The 7,205-nt window shown below is 45.7% G+C and overlaps 1 pseudogene; it reads left to right on the forward strand.

The window, feature by feature from the left end:
* Nucleotides 1-3,599: 3,599 nt before the first annotated feature.
* Nucleotides 3,600-6,115, forward strand: LOC101697863 (kinesin-associated protein 3 pseudogene; annotated as a pseudogene).
* The last annotated feature ends 1,090 nt before the right edge of the window (nt 6,116-7,205 follow it).

Consider the following 7,205-nt stretch of genomic DNA (forward strand, 5'->3'; position numbering starts at 1 on the left):
ACTGGGGACACAAGTTGGGCCCTGTGTTTGGAGACCCTCTGAGCCCTGTCTGCCAGAAAGCTAAGGAGAACAGTCTAAGTGCTGCCATGTCTTTCAGAGGCTGCAGCAGAGGAGGTCATCACCATACTGTGGGAGGACGCTAGGGCTTTGGTCAAAGTCAGAGAGGTCTCTTTGAAGCACCTGTCCAAACAACTTCACACCTACAGAGCTTTCTTTAAAATATATTACTGATTTTTAGAGTCAAGAGTGACTTTAATTTCTCTGATAAATTTGTATTTGGCCCATAAAAGCAGTATTGTTCATAAGGACAATTAAATATTTTAAATTACACATTTTAAAAAATGAGTTGAAATCTAACAAATCTTCTTAAAACTATTCTTACTCTCATTTGTAGATCCATAGAACTCTCTGGTGATGTGTACAAAACAAGCAGAACTGGGAGAGTTTGTCACAGCAACAGCCCGTGTGTGTTCAGGAATGTGTTGCACTTCTATCCTGAGGCCCAGCAGCAGCAGGTTTAGCACGATCCTCTGGATCTTTGGCCAGGCAGGCTCACAACTGGGGGCTTCAAGGCTCTTTCTCCACCCTCCTTCCGACCTAATGCAGACAGGAACACCAAATGCAGAAGCCAGGGTGTCTGGGGTCCTGGAGGCTGCCCCGCCCCACCACAGAGGGCACCAGTACAAAACACTGGGGACCTGCAGGTGGCAAGTGTACAAGAGTCCCAGCTCCATAGGGACTCTTGGCATGAGGAGGGGGACCGGATATCCAAGGTTCCCAGAGAAGACCAAGGAAGAGTTCCCCAGGCAGAGGGCATTTCTGAGCGCTTGAAACAGACTGGAAGCGCCAGACTCATTTTTCTTCTGCTGCTTGGAATGGGTGCAGTTTAGCCAGCGGCTGCCTGTCCTTCCTCCTCACTTCCCTTTACCCCACCTCATGCACTACAAAGGACTGGAACAGTTTGCTACAGTGTCCTCCCTCCACCCCAGCATGAGGGCAGCCAGGCAGCATCCCACTGCACTTCCCACTTCATTTGGGGAACAGAGAGGCCACCCTGGAGTGGAAGATCAGGAAGGGAGGGATCTGGGCCCCTTATTTGCATAGCCAGCATTCACAGTGAGCCTTCCAGAAAATTCCCTGGTTTCAGCCCTCATCCTTACTGACCCCCCAACCTGCAGCTGCTACATAAATAGCACTTCCCAGGCACTCCTTGAGTTTCCTCTAGGAGGGCTCCCTCCAGTGTCCTGAACCCCTGGGCTGGAGCAGCGGTTAAAAAATAAAGACTCAATTTGATCCCCAGTACCAAAAAAATAAAAATAAAAATAAAAAAATAAAGACTCACTTTGGTGCTCCTGTGAACCTGCTCGTGCTTTATTTCTCAGGTAGTCTGGGTTCCAAAAGTCCTGTAAATCTGACATAGCAGGTAGGGTGTGGCAAAGTTGGCTGGAAAAGTGGGCAGGGACCTGTTAATTTCAAGGTCCCAGGACTGGGACGATTCTCAGGACCCCATTTTTAGAAATCCCTGGCCCAGAACTTCTTGTCAGCATAGAGAAGACCAGATTCCAGAAGGAGCTTGCTATGGTGACTCCTCACAGTGGCCCACCAGATGTACTTTTATTTCTGTTCTTTTTTTCTTTTCTTCTCTTGTTTAGCCCAAGTTTGCTCTGCAGAGATAGTTTTTCCCTTATCCCTTCACCCCTCATTTTTCAAATAAACTTTTGGCACCATTTTGGCTTCTCTCATCCAATTCTTTGTTCAAGGCAAGAAGGACCTGGATTGTGTGTGTGTGTGTGTGTGTGTGTGAACCATTTCTAGAAGAACTACCTGGCAACAAATCTACTTGGCACTTTTATTCTGAGCAATGCAGACAGAGCAAATAACACCAAAAAGCTCCAGAGATGAGCAGTCAACAAAGACCAGTGGCAGAGAACATTTCCCAGCAGAGTCAACCTACGGTGTCCAGCACAAGCTGGCATTGGATGGTGGTGGCTGTCAGCAAGAGTGACCAGCAGCTGGCTATGTCAACTGTGGGCATCCAGCATTACATAGTGTCATCTATTGCGTCAGAGCAGAGCAACTCAGTGCTATAGCCAAGTGTCACAGCTCAGAAGGCACCGCTGAGCTTTATGGCTCAGTGTGGTGGCTCTGGAATATCACTCTCATAATCTGAAGACTCAGGAATCTGATGGTCAGTTGAAGAGGTGGAGAAAAACCTTTATTACATCAGCGAGCCCCAAGTGGGCTCAGAGGAGTCTGGGCGCTCAACCAGAAATGAAAGCCTCCTTAGATAGGGACCCACAGGGTATGTGAGCATGATCACTGAATCAGGGGTGGAGTTACAGAACATTCCTGAAGCAGAGGGACCAAGTTACAGAACATTCCTGAGAGGGGGTGGAACTTAACAGAACCTTCTTTGTGAGGGGGTGGAACTTAACAGAACATTCGTGAAAGGTCACACAGTTCAAACAGTCACAAACCATCTTGCTGCATTGGGCAGGAGCCCAGCAGCACATACTTACATTTCCAAAACAAAACATTCTGTGGGAAAAAAAAAATGGAGGCAAGGCAAGGGCCTGTCTAATTGTATAGCACTTCTCTATTAACATAGGACTGCTACTGGCCAGGGATTTAGCTCAGTGGTTCCACCTCCTGCCTTGCAAGCACAAGGTCCCAAGTTTGATCTCCAGTACAAAAAAAAAAAACATAGGACTGCTAGCAGAGCTGCACTTAGCTGGTTCACAATTTCCATCTGAATTGAGCAAAAGAACCCTAGGCTGATTGGCAGCATTAGAAGGGGACTCTTCAATCCTGAGGTTAAGAATGGCTCAGGAGCCAAGTGTGGTGATGCACACCTGTAATCCCAGCACTCAGGAGGCTCAGGTAAGAGGGTTGCCTCAAGTTCAAGGCCAACTTGGGCTACATAGTGAGTTCAAGGACACTCTAAAATGCATAGCAAGACCCTGTCTCAAAAAATCAAAATAAAAGAATGACCCAGGAGGCAGTGCAGATGTATGTACCTCAGGAGGGCCCCCAGAGGTCCCCAGAGTGGTTTGTGTGGCAGTTGGGAACTGTTGCTACGGGAACAGCCCAGCCGCACCATGGTAACCATAGTACCTGCTTCCCCCCACCTCACTGGCTCTATCATCACCTTGGATGAGGGTAAGGCAGGAGATTAGGGCATGAGCAAGTTATGGCTGGGGAACCAGGTATGACTTGCCATTCACACAGAGCTCTCAGATCATGGCGGAGGTACATACACAGAGCATCTTTGGAGTCCTGTGTGGGATGGCCCTGATCTGACATCAAAAGAAGATAAAAAGACAGTAGCCCTTGGGCCTCGCCCTCATTGCCCCCTTGTCCTTGAAGTGGCCTGTCCTGCATGTAGGATATATCTCCTCTTTTCTCTTTCTTCTTTTCCTCTCCTTCTCTAAAATAAACATTCCTCTTCAATCAGCATTAAACTATTATGTTCATTAGCTGTCTCCATCCAATTCTTTGAACAGGACAAGAGCCTGGAACCACTGGGTACCACAGTGTCCATCAACAAGAGTGCTTGATCCGCATCTTGGAAGTAGCCCACTAGCCCCTTAGCTGCTGCCATGCAAGGGGAGGATTCCAGAGACCTCAAAGGTATTCATCTGAAGGGGCTCAAAGCCAAACCAGATCTAACTTCCCTGACTCAGAAGGTGGTTGAGGAATGTAAACTTAGTCATCCCTCAAAACTAAAAAGAGCAGATGTGTTAGTTATAGAACTGCTGTGATTCACTGTCAGGAAAAGAAAAGAAAGAAAAATCAAGCAATCCTAAAGATCTACCTCATTCTGAAGGAACAGAGATTGAGGAAATTGCCAGCATTAGCGACATGGATGAATACCTTGAGTGATTGTCTGAAAATATTCCTGACAGGGCTTGGATTCTGCTCTGACCCTGCAGCTTGCTCAAAATCCTGATGACTTGGAAAAACCATGATGGAATGAAGCTGCCCCCTACATACAAGCAAAAGTCCTAATGGAAGATTGCAAGCAAAGTGTTGAGTAAGCTACAAGCATAAGTTACTGTTTGTTTTGGTTTTTGGTTTTTTGTTTTTCTAGCTTTTCTCAGTTTCAGGAGAAATCACTCACTATAAAATTGAAGCTCTGTGTATGAACATCATTGATCATGAGTTTAAAAAACATGAGCTTTGGCAAGAACTTTCTAGGAAAAAGTCTGTTGATAAAGACCTTGAAGACCAGACCTTGAAAAAGGATTATGAAAAAAACTTTGAAAAATACCGGAGCCTGGCCAGGGATTTAGCTCAGTGGCACTACAAGCGCAAGGTCCTGAGTTTGATGTCCAATACCGGAAAAAAACAAAACAAAACCAAAAAAACCCACCAGGGCCTGTAGTAAAACAAGAACAGCTATTGCAAGTTGCTCTTTGTTTCTGAATCAGGCTGAGGATATTTATAAAGAACTGAAGTTGAGGAAAAGGAGTATAGTTCACATGTTGGTGAAGGCTCTTGATAGGGATGGTTTCAAGCTGCTTATTCCAGTTGTGATATTCTTAAGGAAACTCAGGATTTTATGGAGAACAAAAATATGGCAGAAATGGATATTGTTGAAAAACTGGTGAAGCTGATACTGTGTGAGTATGAAGATTCACAGAGTATCACTGTCTGGTTTTTACTGAACCTGCCTTTGGTATGGACTGAGGATTTCTTCCCAAACTCACCCGTTGGCAACAAAAACTATAAGCAAGCAGCAATGTGTGTGCGTACTCATCAGCATGTGCAATAGCTTTAAGTCACTGTTTGCTCACACTCACTAAATTCCATAGGTAATGAAGATGCTCTTTGAATGTTCGTATGATGAATTGCTCTGGAACTCATTCCTCTCTGCTTTAATCTTGCTGCTTACAAGAGAAATGTGCAGCTGATCTGTGAAGGAAAGGGGCCAAAGGCAGTCATGAAAAGAACTCTGAAGTTCGAGGATCCTCTGCTGATGAAAATGATCAGAAACATTTCCCAGCACGATGGACCAACTGAAAATCTGTTTATTGTGTTGAGGAGCTTGCAGCCCAGGTCTCTAATGATTAAGAGGAGGAGTTTGTGATGGAATGTGTGGAAATCCTAACAACTCCGCCCATTACAGATGTGGACTGGGAACTGATTCTTAAGGACCCCAGGTTGGTTCCACACCTCAAGGATAAACTAAAACTAGATGCTGCAGATGACTATTTTTCACTGGTGGTTATAACAGTTGTGTAGGGAGAAGGTCTGTCAGCAGGGAAAGAATAGATTAAAGGGCCTCACTAGGTTTTCTGGCTAATCCTGACTAGAAAGAGTTAAAACATTACTGGAAAGAGAATTAAAAGGAGAGAGAGAGACAGAGAGAGAGAGTGAGCAGAAGAAGCCAGGTTAAAAAAAAAAAAAGGTAACAAATGGCACTGGATTTACATCAAAGGATCAAAAGGAAGGGTGACAAAGCATAACGAGAGCCAAGTGCTCAAAACCAAGGTAGTGCTGAGCATGGTGGTGCATGCCTGTAATCCTAGCACTCGGGAGACCGAGTCAGGAGGATCACTGCAAGTTCGAGGCCAGCCTGGGCTACATAATGAGTTCAATGCCAGCCTGCACTACAAAGCAAGGCCCTGTCTCAAAAAAGCAAACAAACAAACAAAAAACAAGGTAGCCACTCCTCTCCATTTCCAATAAAATGCAAAGGAGACAAAAGAGGGAGGGGCTACCTTTTTTTGGTACCAGGGATGAACTCTGGACCTTGACCTTTCGAAGCAGGAGGTGGAACCACTGAACTAAATCCCCAGCCCGCCATCTGTTTGTTATATGTCTGTGATTTTAACCATTAACGGGAACTAGTTGTAAAAGAGAAACAGAAATTTTACTAAGACCACCAGGAATGAGGTAATGGCTAAAAGAAGATATAAAAGGAAATGTTAAAACAAAGAAGGGCACAGACATTGATCAGAGGAGTTTCTGGCAGTCCTGCCCTGCTAGCAAGTAAAGGCTTTGTTTTTTTTTTGTTTTTTGGGGTTTTTTGTGGTACCAGGGATCAAACTGAGGACCTTGCACTTGCAAGGCAGATAACAGCGCCACTGAGCTAGGTTCCTGGCCCGGCTTTTTTTTTTTACCAAACTTCTGTGTCTCCATATATTTCTTTCCATGATTCCGGAACAATCTCACACAGGGCAGCTTTCTGTCTTCTGCTTTTCCCCTTTATAAATAAAGTGTCTTCCCTTTTTTACAAACTCTATCCTTTTAATTCATTATTAGTGCTGAGTTTATAATCTCGGTTGGCTGCCCTGATGCAACAATCAAAACCGTATGGAGCCCTGTGCCGAGGGGCAGGAGAACTTAGAGATCCTCAGATCCCAAGCCAAAGGGGGACCAAAGACCATCTGGATTTCCCAAAAGCCAGGGAATGGACCTAGGAGTTGGCATTTATGAGCAGAAAGGGTCTTGAGAGGCTGCACAGCTGGGCACAGACTTCAGTCCTGAAAATATAGTGTTTCTGGGCTAGGCCATCATGGGCTACAGGGCAGGAGAGATGGTGTCCTCACTTGATGCTGTCCTGTGGACTGAAACATGTCCAGCCACCAGGGAAATGTGAGTGCAGAGGCTGCAAAGCCCTCTGTCCAGGATACACTCCTGGGCCATATAGGGTGACATTTTTCCACACTGTAGCAGGGCTCACCCTGCTGGAGACAGAGGAAGCACAGTCAGAGGGGAAAGAGAGGCCAAGCGTGGCTGGTGTCATGAAGTGAGGGGAGAGTTTCAAGCCAGGAGGGCTGGCCTGTCACTGTGCAGCAGGGCTGGGAGTATACCCACACTGCCCTATGTCAGAAATTATTTACTTGTTCAGATTAAAAAAAAAAAGAAAAGACCACGGAGGCAGCAAAAGTGAGGCTTTAATCCATGCTCTTGCAAGAGTAGTGGCCATACACACAGACAGGCACACTCCCATTGAGTGCTTTTATTCCTAACCTGCAGGATAGTCTCTCCCCCACTTACCATGCCTAGGATCCAGGCCTCACAGTCTATCCTGAGCAATCTATCTTGGCCCACACCTGTTATTCCTCTCCCCACCTTTCCCTTTTTATGGTTATTTATGACCTTTTGGCTTTCCAGGACCATAATTTAGGAAAACTTGTTTAGCAGTTATCCCTTACCCTAGAACCTAATCTCTGGTGTGAGTCTTTTTACAGCCTGTG

The sequence above is a fragment of the Heterocephalus glaber genome, unplaced genomic scaffold (genome assembly GCF_053883595.1).
Source record: "Heterocephalus glaber isolate CG9 unplaced genomic scaffold, H.glaber_assembly_v1.0 deba00001614, whole genome shotgun sequence".
Taxonomy (NCBI): Eukaryota; Metazoa; Chordata; class Mammalia; order Rodentia; family Bathyergidae; genus Heterocephalus; species Heterocephalus glaber.